At 45.2% G+C, this 12059-nt stretch overlaps 2 long non-coding RNA genes across 9 annotated transcripts in view; one reads left to right on the forward strand and one right to left on the reverse strand.

Moving 5' to 3' along the window:
• The window catches only part of LOC125961020 (uncharacterized), a 42801-nt gene extending 31130 nt beyond the window's left edge, over window positions 1-11671 (reverse strand). For 3 of the 6 annotated variants that reach the window (XR_007471321.1, XR_007471320.1, XR_007471324.1), the window contains exons 1-3: window positions 10293-10434; window positions 9475-9693; window positions 7679-7775 (exon numbers count right to left, since the gene is read on the reverse strand). This is a non-coding gene — a long non-coding RNA (uncharacterized LOC125961020). Of the gene's footprint in view, window positions 1-7678; window positions 7776-8502; window positions 8567-9474; window positions 9694-10292; window positions 10435-11584 lie in introns of those variants that run through there. The other 3 variants (XR_007471325.1, XR_007471322.1, XR_007471323.1) reach the window with 3 other exon arrangements.
• The window catches only part of LOC125961019 (uncharacterized), a 38568-nt gene that overhangs the window by 19891 nt on the left and 6618 nt on the right, over window positions 1-12059 (forward strand). For all 3 annotated transcript variants that reach the window (XR_007471317.1, XR_007471319.1, XR_007471318.1), the window contains 3 exons: window positions 4602-4754; window positions 6796-6932; window positions 7734-7833. This is a non-coding gene — a long non-coding RNA (uncharacterized LOC125961019). The remainder of the gene's footprint in view (window positions 1-4601; window positions 4755-6795; window positions 6933-7733; window positions 7834-12059) is intronic.

Here is a 12059-nt window from a genome sequence, read left to right on the forward strand (position 1 = left end):
TGCGTATGTGAGAAAATGTCCTCTGGGTTATTTTTCTGAAAGCCAGAATGTATTTTTCAATAGCTCAATGGAACTGGCATCATTTGTGAAGGTTAAGGGTGAAGGGGTAAATGTTTCTTGACACCTATCACTTTACAGTGTTTTCAGGAACTAACTGACTCATGTATTCCTCTTCCAAATTTGGTTGAGGACCTCCTACCAGCCACATGCTTTACGTCAGGTGTTGGAAAGCATTTTCTGGATTTTAAATATCTTAGGCTTTGTGGGCCATGTACAGTTTCTGTAGCTTCTCCTCCTCTTTCCTCTTCAACAAGGTTTCTAAACGTGAGAACAATTATTAGCTCACAGTCCCACAGATCCAGGCTGAGAGCCTGATTTGATTCGTGGCCATTATTTGCCAATTCCTGCTCTGCGTCTTCACTGAGGAGGGGGACCATGTTTGAGTAATCATTTCTTTGAATCAACTGTTGGTCTTCTGGGGCTTGTCCTTGCTCTCCTACAGTCTCTAATCAGCGTGGCATCCAGAGAGATCTTGTTAAAACATAAGTCAGATCATGTCACTCAAATTTCTTCAGTGGCTTCTTCACAGAAAATGCAAAGTCCTCAGAGTGCCTCCACAGACCTAGAAATCTGGTCCTCTGTTTCCTCTCTGACTGTTTCGTTCTCCTCTCCAGTTTGCTCGCTCTGTTTTCCACACGCTGACATCCTTTCTGCTCCTTGGATACTCCAAACCTACTCTTGCCTCATTGACTTTCTGCCGCACGCCAGCTGCAGAAAGAGGATTTCACCGCCCAGGGTCAGAAGGGAAGGGGTGAGGACCTGAAGTAGCACTGACGAATGGGGTCAGAAGCCCATGGGGTCAGAAGGCTGCAATGAGAAGCCTACTCACCGCAACAAAGAATAGACCCCCGCTCGCCGAAACTAGAGAAAGCTCGCATGCAGCAATGAAGACCCAATGCAGCCAAAAATAAATAAATAAAACATAAAGTATAGAATCTTAAAAAAGCAACAAAAAAATCGATAAAGAATATTACGAGAATAGAATCACAGGCCAGTTTCTCCTTTGAACATGCATGCAAAATGTGTAAAGAGAAGCACAAACTGTATCCATGGTATGTAAAACAATCATATATCAGAATCAAAGTAGCTTTATTCTGGCAATGCAAGGTTGCTTTAATGTCCAAACATGAAACTGATCCCAGGAATGAATTAGAGTGGGGAAAGAAGTCATTTACAACTGAAATCTTGGGACTTCCCTGGTGGTCCAGTATTTAGAACATGACGCTTTCACTGCTGGGGCCCTGGGGTCCAATCCCAGGTCAGGGAACTAAGATCCTGCAAGACATGAGGCAGGGCCCCGAAAAAAACAAAAAAAGGAAAGAAAGAAGTCTTAACCAGGAGACGCACAAGATCGAATAAACATAACAGATAACACCTTATGAAAAGTAGGTGAAGATTATGGAATATTCTAAAATTTCAAACAAAAAGAAAGTTTCAAAGATTCAAAAGGATGTGACAAATATTGTACATCGGCAAAAATGAAATGAAATAAAATATACAAATGATGGGAACCCAAAATTCCAGATGCCCAAGTCCTGTCTCTGAAGAGTCTCATTCAATGGGTTCAGGATTTCCTCTATATTTAAAAACCTACAGGTGATTCTGGTACGATTCACAGACACAATGTAAAGCTTCTCTTTTACAGGAAAGAATACCAGATTATTTTGTTATCTCATAGTTATACTAACAGGTTGTACTATTGACGGATAAGTCCGCTGTCAAAATGCACCCCCACTAGGGGTAAAAAAGGAACTAGTAGTCTCTACTGCTACTTGGTGGCAGCATGCATGTATTGCAAGGGCAATTATTGTAGCAGTCCAAATTAGTGGAACATTTTAGAATTGGAAGACTACATACAGATCATCTAGTCAAGCTTCCAACTATTAAAGTTGTGAAAACTAAGGCCCATATAAATGACATGATTTATCTCCAAAGAGCATTAGTGAAAGTATGAAATAAAAAATATCTCTGAACTTTTAATTTAGTGCTGTTTTTATTAATCTCAAGTATTAGCTTAAACTTCAGTGTGACAGATTTGGGATTGAATTCTTGCTCACGTTTACTGGTTGCGTGCCTTTTAGTAAGTTACTAAAACACTTTTCTTAAAAATAGACGTATTTATTTATTTATCTTTGGCTGCCTAGGCTCTTCGTTGCTGTGCGCGGGCTTTCTCTAGTTGCGGTGAGCGGGGGCTACTCTTTGTTGCAGTACGCGGGCTTCTCATTGTGGTGGCTTCTCGTTGTTGCTGAGCACGGGGTCTAGGTGCGTGGGCTTCAGTAGCTGTGGTTCACGGGCTCTAGCACGTAGGCTCAGTAGTTGTGGCACATGGTCTTAGTTGCTCCGTGGCATGTGGGATCTTCCCGGACCAGGGCTCAAACGTGTGTCCCGTGCACTGGCAGGTGGATCCTTAACCACCGTGCCAACAGGGAAGCCCTACTAATACACTTTTAACTTTGCTTTTCACGTATGTAAAACGGTGAGCCTTGACTGATATAGAATATGAGATAACCTAGCACTGTTCTTCACACATATATGTAGTTAAAATTTTTTGGCTCTCATCCCACTTAAACAGCCTCTATCCCCTTAATAATGAATGTGTCTTTCAGCTAGCAGAGCACCCCAGAGCTGACCACATTCTGGCAAGAGATATAGGATTCTTTTTCTTACTGGGGGTTCTTTATACCTGATATTTGAAGTGCACTGAAACATGAACAACTCTTGTTTATACTGTATTAATGGATTTGATGGATGAATTTTAGAAAGTAATATGCAGGAATTGAACTGCCTTACTCTCAAGAAATATAATTCCATAGTGGTGGCTAGAATGATAAACAGTGTTTGGACAGGGAGTCCATATTGGATGTGAACTTCCTGTCCTCCCATTCGTCTATTAAGAATAAATAGAATCCTTTCAAAATGTGTTTTAAAGGGCAGTTATTTCTTTCTGCCTCATTTAAGTTACCTGCAAGAAAAAGACAATCTCCTGCATCCTTGTTTAATAGGCTTTTAACATAAAGCAGATAATTTTTTGCAACATTTCCCAAACTTTTCGTTATCCAATTGGCTGAGGCTTCTCAACGATTATCATTTCACAACAATATCTCCATCTTCAGCTTCTTTCAATGAATTGGCCTAATAGATGTGCCATTAAAACAGAGCTTCACTCTCAACGTATTTTTAATTTTGTATTCAAAGGGTATGAAGGATTCAGCCATAACAGTGAGTGGATTTCTGATACATGCTACATGATGGATGCAACTAAGTGAAAGGAGTCAGGCATGAAAGGCTACATATCGTATGGTTCCATTTATATGAAATGTCCAGCAGTGGCAAATCCATACACACAGAAAAGATTCTACATTAGTGGTTGCCAGGGGGTTGGAAGAGAGGGAAATAGGGAATGACTCCTTAAAATGGGTGTAGGTTTCCTCTTGGTTGATGAAAATGTTTTGCAGCTCGGCAGTGGTGATAGTTACACAACATTGTGACAGTAGTAAATTCCACTGAATGGTACGGTGAATTGTAAAATGATCCAAATGGTGAATTTTGTGTTATGTTCCTTTTACTACAATAAAAAGGAGAAAGAATTCGGGAAAGACTTAGAGTTTGGGAAACTAAGGTGAACTGGTCAAGAAAAAGACAGCTCTATTGTTCAGTTTTCTCTCAGCTCTCCCAGTGCATTAATCCTCAGCCAAAAGTAGCCTGAACTTGTAGATGATAGTCATTCAACACAGTCCAGGGAAAAGTAAATAAAATAAAACCCAACTCTTCTTCTTTAGCACATGTAGGAAAGGTTAACTTGCTGCTCAGCCACGTGGACATTCATGAAGACGTTTCACTTTAGCTGTCCTCTACTTCACTTGAGCTCATTCACACATGTAGGCAACAGCATTCCTTAATTCGATGGAATCTGCAGCACTGGTTGTGATCGGTCTCATGGAAAGAAAAGGAAAGGTGGCGCGGAAGCCAAGGGAAGAGATTTTCAAGACAGAGACGTTGTTTAAGATCTGACTCGGCTTGGCGGTCACAAAGATAAGGATTGAGAAGTAGTGCCCTGGACTTGTCAACGGAGAAATCATTGGGGGCTTCAAGGAGATCAGTTTCACGAGAGTAGGGGGGCAGAAACCAGACCGCAGTGTGGATGGGAGGGGAGAAATGGGGGGCAAGTCAAGAAATTGATGGCAAAGGGAAAGAAGGGAGGGGTGGATAGGAGGACAGGAGAATGGAATGGAGGAGAGCAGTTCCTTGTGGCTCTTTAATATGGCTGGGAGGGGCCAACAGAGAAGGAGAGCGTGAAGATGTAGGAAGAGGGGGTGGCATCCCGAGCCCAAGGAGGACTGGCCCGTGTCTTCAGCTCCCACCAGCTGGATGTTCCCTCCCTCTAGCTTTCCACGTAGGCTGTGGAAGTTGCCCCTTGCCTCCTTGGATCAGCCGCCCTTGATTCGTTCGTCCTTTTCTTATTTCTCAGCACATCTGGGTCATACGTTATGTGAAGACAAACAAATCACCACTGATACTTAATTTTCTTGAAAAATCCCCAGGCAGGTACCATTTTGGAGAACTACATATTGTGCCTCAGCAAGCCAAAGTAGCCCATTTTTCCTCTCTCACTGGGAGAGATTGCTGTTTCTTGGAGAACCTGATGAAGAGGGTGACTCGCACTTAGGAATAACGTTGCTTGAAAAGTGCAAAAGGTGAGGTAGTTTGGCTCTGAGGGGCCTCTGAGGCCTGAGACTTCCTGAGAGATGGCAGACTCACAGCTCCCATTTCCCTCTGACCCTGGGCTATGAGCTCATCAAATGAGATGGTAAATAAAGTCACTGACATGGTTTAAAGGATAATTTTGTTCTCTCTTGTTCACTCAGAGCAAATTGAATGGGATTTGCATACAACATATGGATGAAATATCCATACGATGGGGCTTGACCATATCCTCATGGTTCCCCTTCCCTTTTCTACATCTGGCCCCTTTAGCTCTGCAGACTTAACCCCACACCATCAGTCCACCCAGTCGGTCCGCTGAACGTCGCTTCCTCCTTTGCGTCTGGTCGTTGTCGTCACCTTGTTCTCCACTACCGCCTCCTGCAGTAGCTGTTAGGTCCAGAGAGGTTGGTTCACTGTGAGCAAGTAACTGTCAACTCCATGGACAGGTGGAAGTGACTTGGCAGCCGGGATGCGCCCATCCTGAGTTCATTATACCCATGAGGGTCAAGGAGAATGGGGATGCAGCTGGTCTGCAGAGCCCCGGCAGTTCTGAGACACATACTCCTGGATCCACACGTTGCTCCATACCCAGCCTTGCCTTTCTTTGTTCTCTCTCTTGACTCCATCTAGGTTTCTGCTCTCCTTGTCCCTTTGGGGAGGGAGGCCAGTACCAGCCCAGGTGTAGTCCCCCAAAGCTTCCTACTTCCAAGCGTTACGTAGGCTTGTATATCCCCTTGCTTGGGTTGCCCTGGCATTCGTGCCAACAAGTTGAGTGGTTTATGCCCTAGGCTCTCTTTTCTGGCAAGAATGTGCCTAAAAATCTCCATCTCTGGTTTGGTGGCCCCTAAAAATTCCCAGTCAGTTTTGGTGAGGGGACACTTGGTGACAGTGTTGTCTTTCGAAATGAGTAGTTCCGTTACCGACAATCCTTTGCTCCCCATCCATTATTTATAAGGGTTCCCTGTTTGTATGTGCAAACTATTTGTGTGTATATTTGGAGAAATACATTGTACAGGCCTCTTTTTTATTTCTTCCACACACCCTAGAGATGTCATAGAGGCAGTAAATATGTCCAACTTTTTGAGAACTTGGAACAATCAAGACTTACCTGTATGGAATGCTCTTAATGATGTCAATTCCCGCGACAGTACCTTTCATCTGACACACTTAGGGACTGTTAACAGATTAAAAGCAGTAAAAGATGCGGATAGAGAGAATTTTCATTATCTTGTGCTCTGAAATCTTGGATTTTCATTGGTTTCAATGGGCCTGAAATTGTATTTTCTTTAGTAGGGACATAGAAGCCTCTAGCGGTATTCTTAACAAAGCAAGGTGAGTTATAAGCCATCATCTGATGGAGGGTAAATGTACCACAGTCCAGTTTAAGAAAAATACAATATAAAAGTCTTACCATGGAAGAAAATCTTTATATGATCTTTTGAAAAAAAAAAGCTTCAAGAAACATAAAGACATGACACCATATTCAGTTTAAAGTCAGTGACTTGTAAGCAAGGCAAAGCAAAGACAGTCTGATTAAGGCCGTTGCATTGTTCTGGCATGTTTTAGGTCTCACCCATTTCTGTGGCCTTTTTAGAACCTAAGCTTCTAGGGCACAGAGAACTTCATCTTGACGTAGGGCTGAGCAAATGCACGGAGCATTTCTCAATAAGTAGGCATTAAATTCTTAGTCCAGAAGGAGCCTTGAGATGCCCTCTCTTTACTCCTTGGTAGAACTGTTTTAACCATCCCCCGAAAACAGATTTTTTTCTTTAAATCTCAAAATTCAGAGATTCCACAATCAGAAGTTACTTCTCATATTGCCTTGTGGTCTGCTGTGGGCATCTGTCGAATGGTGTGAACTCTGCGTGGGGAGCCTGGCCTACCCTCCAGGCCCACGGTTTGGGCTGCGGTGGTGCCATGCTGTGCTCAGGGGCCTTCTTTTTTGGAAGTCTGGGCTCCAGTGAGCCTTGGTCATGTTCTTTTATGGAACCTTGGGTGCTAGACCACTCTGACCCTCAGTCTCATTTGCAGGTTCTGGGGAGGATTAAATGAGCTCATGGGATATCCAGGTGACTGAGGCAGAGTCGGCTCGGGATGAATCTTTGCTTCGTTTTCATTAGCTGCGGAGAAGACGATGACAGCTTGGTGCCTCTCCAACTTTACTATGGGTATGCCTCTCTTGGGGATCTTGTTAAATGCAGGCTGGTATTCAGTAGTTCTGGGTGGGGCCTGGATTCTGTGCTTCTAACAAGCTCCTAGGTGACGGTGACGCTGAGGGCAAGGGTTTGGCACCTGTGTTTCTCCCTTTCCGGAAGAGCAGGATGTCTGCCCCACCCCCACCCCGAGAGGAGAAAACATCCGCAATGTGACTACTAGGAACCAGCTTCCCTCACATGCAAGGGTCCTGTACCACTGCTCCCAACCATTCCGTCTGAGGCGCAGCAAGCCAAAACACTGAAATGTTTTTTCATTTTTTCATTTTCATTTTGCAGCAAAGAGGAGGTTTATTCACAGGGCAGCCAAGCGAGGACGTGACGTGACAATAGGTCTCAAATCCGCCTCCCCAAAGGCAAGGGGCTTTGGGTATCTGTGGGATAAAGAATAAAGAAGCAGGGCAGTATGAGGCATGGGGAGCATGAGGAAAGGTGATTGGAAAAACGTGTGCTCATCATTGTTCTGAGCTGGCGTAACTAGGCTACAGGCCTCAGCACATTCTCAGGCTGGAGTTTTCGGCCCTCTGATGGCAGGAGGTCAAAAGGCACTTGCCCAGGTGGAAGATCGGTGGTCCTCTCCACTCTAAACCAGCTCAGCCTAACCAGGCACAGCTGATTCCAAGTTCCTGGACGATCACGGGGCAAACATCTTATTGCTTATGCTACATGCTACTTGGAGGATGTGCAGGTGTTCAAGCTACCTTGATGAGTGAAGACCGGGATTTGACTAATCATGACACCTTGTTTCACCTCCAGGCGAGCAGAAGAGAGCTGTAGGCTGAGTCTGGCTCCTGGCACCTGGAATTGGAGGCAGGTGGTTTAAAAACGGGCTCTCCCACCCTCTGTGTGATATTAGGTAGATAGACTATTGAACCTTCCTGTGCCTGTTTCTCCACAAGCAGCATGGGGACACTCAGAGTCCCTCTCTTGGGGGCTGTTATGGGGGTTCAGTGAGATACAGATGCATGCACAGGCACACGGGAGACACCCAGTGTGTGTTCCCTTCGTGCTTATTTTTATTAGGACACCAGTATTGTTAGAAGATTTCTGGTTTGGACAACAAATTAGATAGGTGGTCATTGCTATAGTTTATGGGAGAGCAATTCACATTGCCATTTGCAAAAAAGTAGTTGGTTGTCCAGTGGGGATTATAAACATCCGTTTAACATGAGCTACTGAACAGATAGTTCACACAGTAAGTAGTTTATTTAAAATCAATTCTCTTTGTTTTCTTAAGCAATTGTTAACCCCCAATTTCGTGAGTACTACCAAGTAAGTCACTTGAAAATCATCTAGAGCAATCTATTTCACTTAGCAAGCCTAAAGCTATAGTTCAACCATTATATTTACTGTTCTATGACAAAAATTACTCTAAACAGCTATTCCCTGGATAAGTAATCAGCTAAAGCTAGTTTGACTGACTAAATCGATTTACTGAGTTAATAAGCCAGTTGTTTTAGAATAGGTCGAATGCATATTTCTCATCCATTCTGCATTAAACTGTTTCCCATTCGTACATAGCCACATTCCAACTTCTGTGCTGTAGGGCTTGGCTGAACTACACCTGCCTTCAGTGAAACTTTTCTCTCCTGCACAATTGGAGATAATTTTAGTCTCCTCGTGACTCCCACGGGGTTACCTCTGTTGTGACACTTGACTATTTGGTGGCATATTTTATTTGAAAAAGCCTTCCGTTACTCCGGGCACGTCAAACAGTAAATGCTTTCTCTTCGTAAACCTGCATAACAATTTTCTGAACTCTTCTGCTCTGGGCAAGATTCATCAGTACACCAGGCAAACATAGTGAAAGAGGAGACAGTACTTGTGTTGTATTCAATTGGGTCTTGATACCTAAGTGTGACTCTTAACCAAGGATTATGCAGTAGTTAAGGACACAGATTCAAGTTGTTTAGGGTGTGTCCTAAAGTGTCAGTGGCAGAATTTAAGTCTCTACTCTGGAAATTGTAGACCTGAGACAAACTACTTCCCTAAACGTCATTTCCTACATCTGAGAAAGATAATAGTATCTACCTTGTAGTAGACTGAATAATACCATTGCCCCCAAATGTCCACATTCTACTCTCCAGAACCTGTGAATGTCACCTTAAATGGCAGAAGGCACTTTGCCAGTGGGATGAAAGTAATGGTTCTCAGATGGGAAGATTCTCCTGGACTATCTGGATGGGCCCAAATATAACCACTGGTGTTCTCGTAAGAGAGAGGCAGAGGGAATTTGTACTCCAAAGAGAATGTGATGACGAAGTTGGGGTTGCATTGATGTGGCCAGAAGTGAAGGAATGCTGGCGAGGAAACAAACAGATTCTCGCTTAGAGCCTCTAGAAGGAGGATGGATGGCCCTGTCGACTTCTGGGTTCAGCCCAGGGAAACTGGTTTTGGACCTCTGTCTTCCAGAACCATAAGAAAATAAGTGTGTTTTGTTAGAAGCAAGCACATTTGTAGTCATTTGTTACAGCAGCCATAGGGAACTAATGCATACCTCATAGGAAGTAGTTCTCCAATTAAAATGTGTGAGTGGAAACACACTTAGTGGCATGTGTGACACACACTAGTTATGCTACCGTAGGTCGTTCTTGGAAACTGAAGCCTTGGTTTTGAGAGATCATCAAAACCAGTCCAATGGTTGCCATGTTTCTCCTTGTTCAGCCTGGTGACCAACCCGGTAGAGAGAGCTCCATCCTTTCCCACAGGACCCCACCTGTGGGTACGTAGAGGGAAGCGGTTATGTCTCCCTTAAGGCACCTTTTTCTTTTCCTTTCTACTTTTGTCTTCATTAATCTTCATCCAACTGACCTTTCTAAATTTTACAGAAAACAAAACCATTTCTCCATGGATTCAGATACTACCCCAAGTTAATATTCCAACCAAGTTCTTGTTCTTCCGGGTCTCATCACCAGAAATTTCTGAGCCTAACTCTACTCTAGTTTCTAGGATCACTCATTTTCTCATTTCTCCCTTCTCCTTTTAGTTCAGAGTCTTGTCAATTGAGTTCCTTCCCTAACCACAACTTATAGTACGGTGACACAGCAAAGTGATGAAAGTCTAGACGGTCTGGTTTTAATCCCGGGTTTTGCCACCTACTTACTGTGTGGCATTAGGCAAGCTCTTCAACGTCTCTGGGCCTCAGTTTCCCCCAGAAAAGTGAACATTATGAATATTCCCTACCTCTAGGGTTGCCATTATGAGGAATAAGTGAGTTAATATTTGGTAAGCCCTTAGAATAGTACTTGTTATAGTCTAAGCACTACAGTTGTGCTTGTTAATAATAATAAATGAAATTCCAAGCGTATAACTTACTCAACTTTCTGTCATAACTTTGAAGTGTTGGTCTATCTGTTGGCTCACATTGCAGGTAAATGAGTCGAGGCATGGGCTGAGGCATTGCTATCACTGGGTGGTGTGTTCCCAGAACTTGGAACAGCGGTGTGAAATGGGTAGTGGTTCTATTAGAGACAGGGCAGACTGGAAAATGACAGCCTGGGAAGGAGGTGTGGTGTCCATAGCTTTGGTGTTAGAGGTGCTGCCTGATGAAGCACCAGTGCCGGCCTAAGCCGTAAATGGGGTGCTGGGGTAAAGAGGAGCAGGATGGAAGATGACAGCGTGGGAAGGAGGTGTGGTGTCCATAGGTTCGGGGTCTGACGTGCTTCCTGCTGAAGCAGCGATGCCCGCCAGGGCCGTAAATGGGGTGCTGGGGAAAACAGGAGCAGAATGGAAGATGACAGCGTGTGAAGGTGGTGTGGTGTCCATAGGTTCGGGGTCTGACGTGCTTCCTGCTGAAGCAGCGATGCCCGCCAGGGCCGTAAATGGAGTGCTGGGGAAAACAGGAGCAGAATGGAAGATGACAGCATGTGAAGGTGGTGTGGTGTCCATAGGTTCGGGGTCTGACGTGCTTCCTACTGAAGCAGCGATGCCCGCCAGGGCCGTAAATGGGGTGCTGGGGAAAACAGGAGCAGAATGGAAGATGACAGCGTGTGAAGGAGGTGTGGTGTCCATAGGTTCGGGGTCTGACGTGCTTCCTGCTGAAGCACCGATGCCCGCCAGAGCCGTAAATGGGGTGCTGGGGAAAACAGGAGCAGAATGGAAGAGGACAGCGTGTGAAGGAGGTGTGGTGTCCATAGCTTCCATATTAGAGGTACTGCCTGCCTGATCTGAGAGCAGAGAGTGAAAGTGGGAGAGCCTCTTCCTAGATTCTAACTCCTCTGAATTTATAGCACTGGCTCTGCCTGGCTTTATGACATATCCATTGTACGTGTCACAGAGAAAGAGCGGGCGGGGCAGGGGGTGAGGCAGGGGTCACATGCAAGCCCAGCTGCTGGCTTAATCCCGGCCCAAAGGCAAAGGGTGGGGCCCCTTCTGGACTTTCTAGTGGCTGGGACTTCTGGCTGTGGGTGGCAGGTGTTTGGCACCAGATGGGCCACCATGCGGAGACTGTTGGGGACTGTGGAAGCCTCCTCCAGAGCTCATCCTGCCTGGGGACTGGCTCTGCAGTCCCCTCAGCCCTGCGTATGTATCGGCCAGGCCTTCCCCACCACGGGGCCCAGAGGCCAGAGCCTGCTCAGACCTGAGAGCAGGAGGCAGCCAGAGCTTACCAGGGTGTGGGCCACCTCGTCCGGAGACCTCCCCAGCTCCTCTGCGAGACCTGGAGACAGGATCGCCTTCTCCAGGGCTGCTCAGCTGCCAGCATCACCATGAGCCAGGTGGCCAAGGTTTCTGAGCAGGAGATGCAGAGCCCTGATCCGACTGGATGCTGCAGCCCACGATGTCCCTTCCTGGCAGATAGGTTCTTTCTTCACTTCTTTTTTGAAATTTGGTAAAAGAACATTTAAACCTTGGCCTGTCCTTCAGGGTATATAGATGGTAGTGGCTTAGCCGGGATTCGATCCAAGCCTGTGTGATTCCAGAGCTTGTGCTCTGGACTGTGGTGCCTCCTCATCGTATATGCTTCATGTGTTACTTGTTTTTCTTTTTTGCTTGTAGTCCTTATGGTACTTAGCCCTAAGTGCCATACCTGTAACGAACAGCTACACTGCCCTGTAGGAGGTCTTCTTTTGTTCAACGCATGAA

The sequence above is a fragment of the Orcinus orca genome, chromosome 14 (assembly GCF_937001465.1).
Source record: "Orcinus orca chromosome 14, mOrcOrc1.1, whole genome shotgun sequence".
NCBI lineage: Eukaryota > Metazoa > Chordata > Mammalia > Artiodactyla > Delphinidae > Orcinus > Orcinus orca.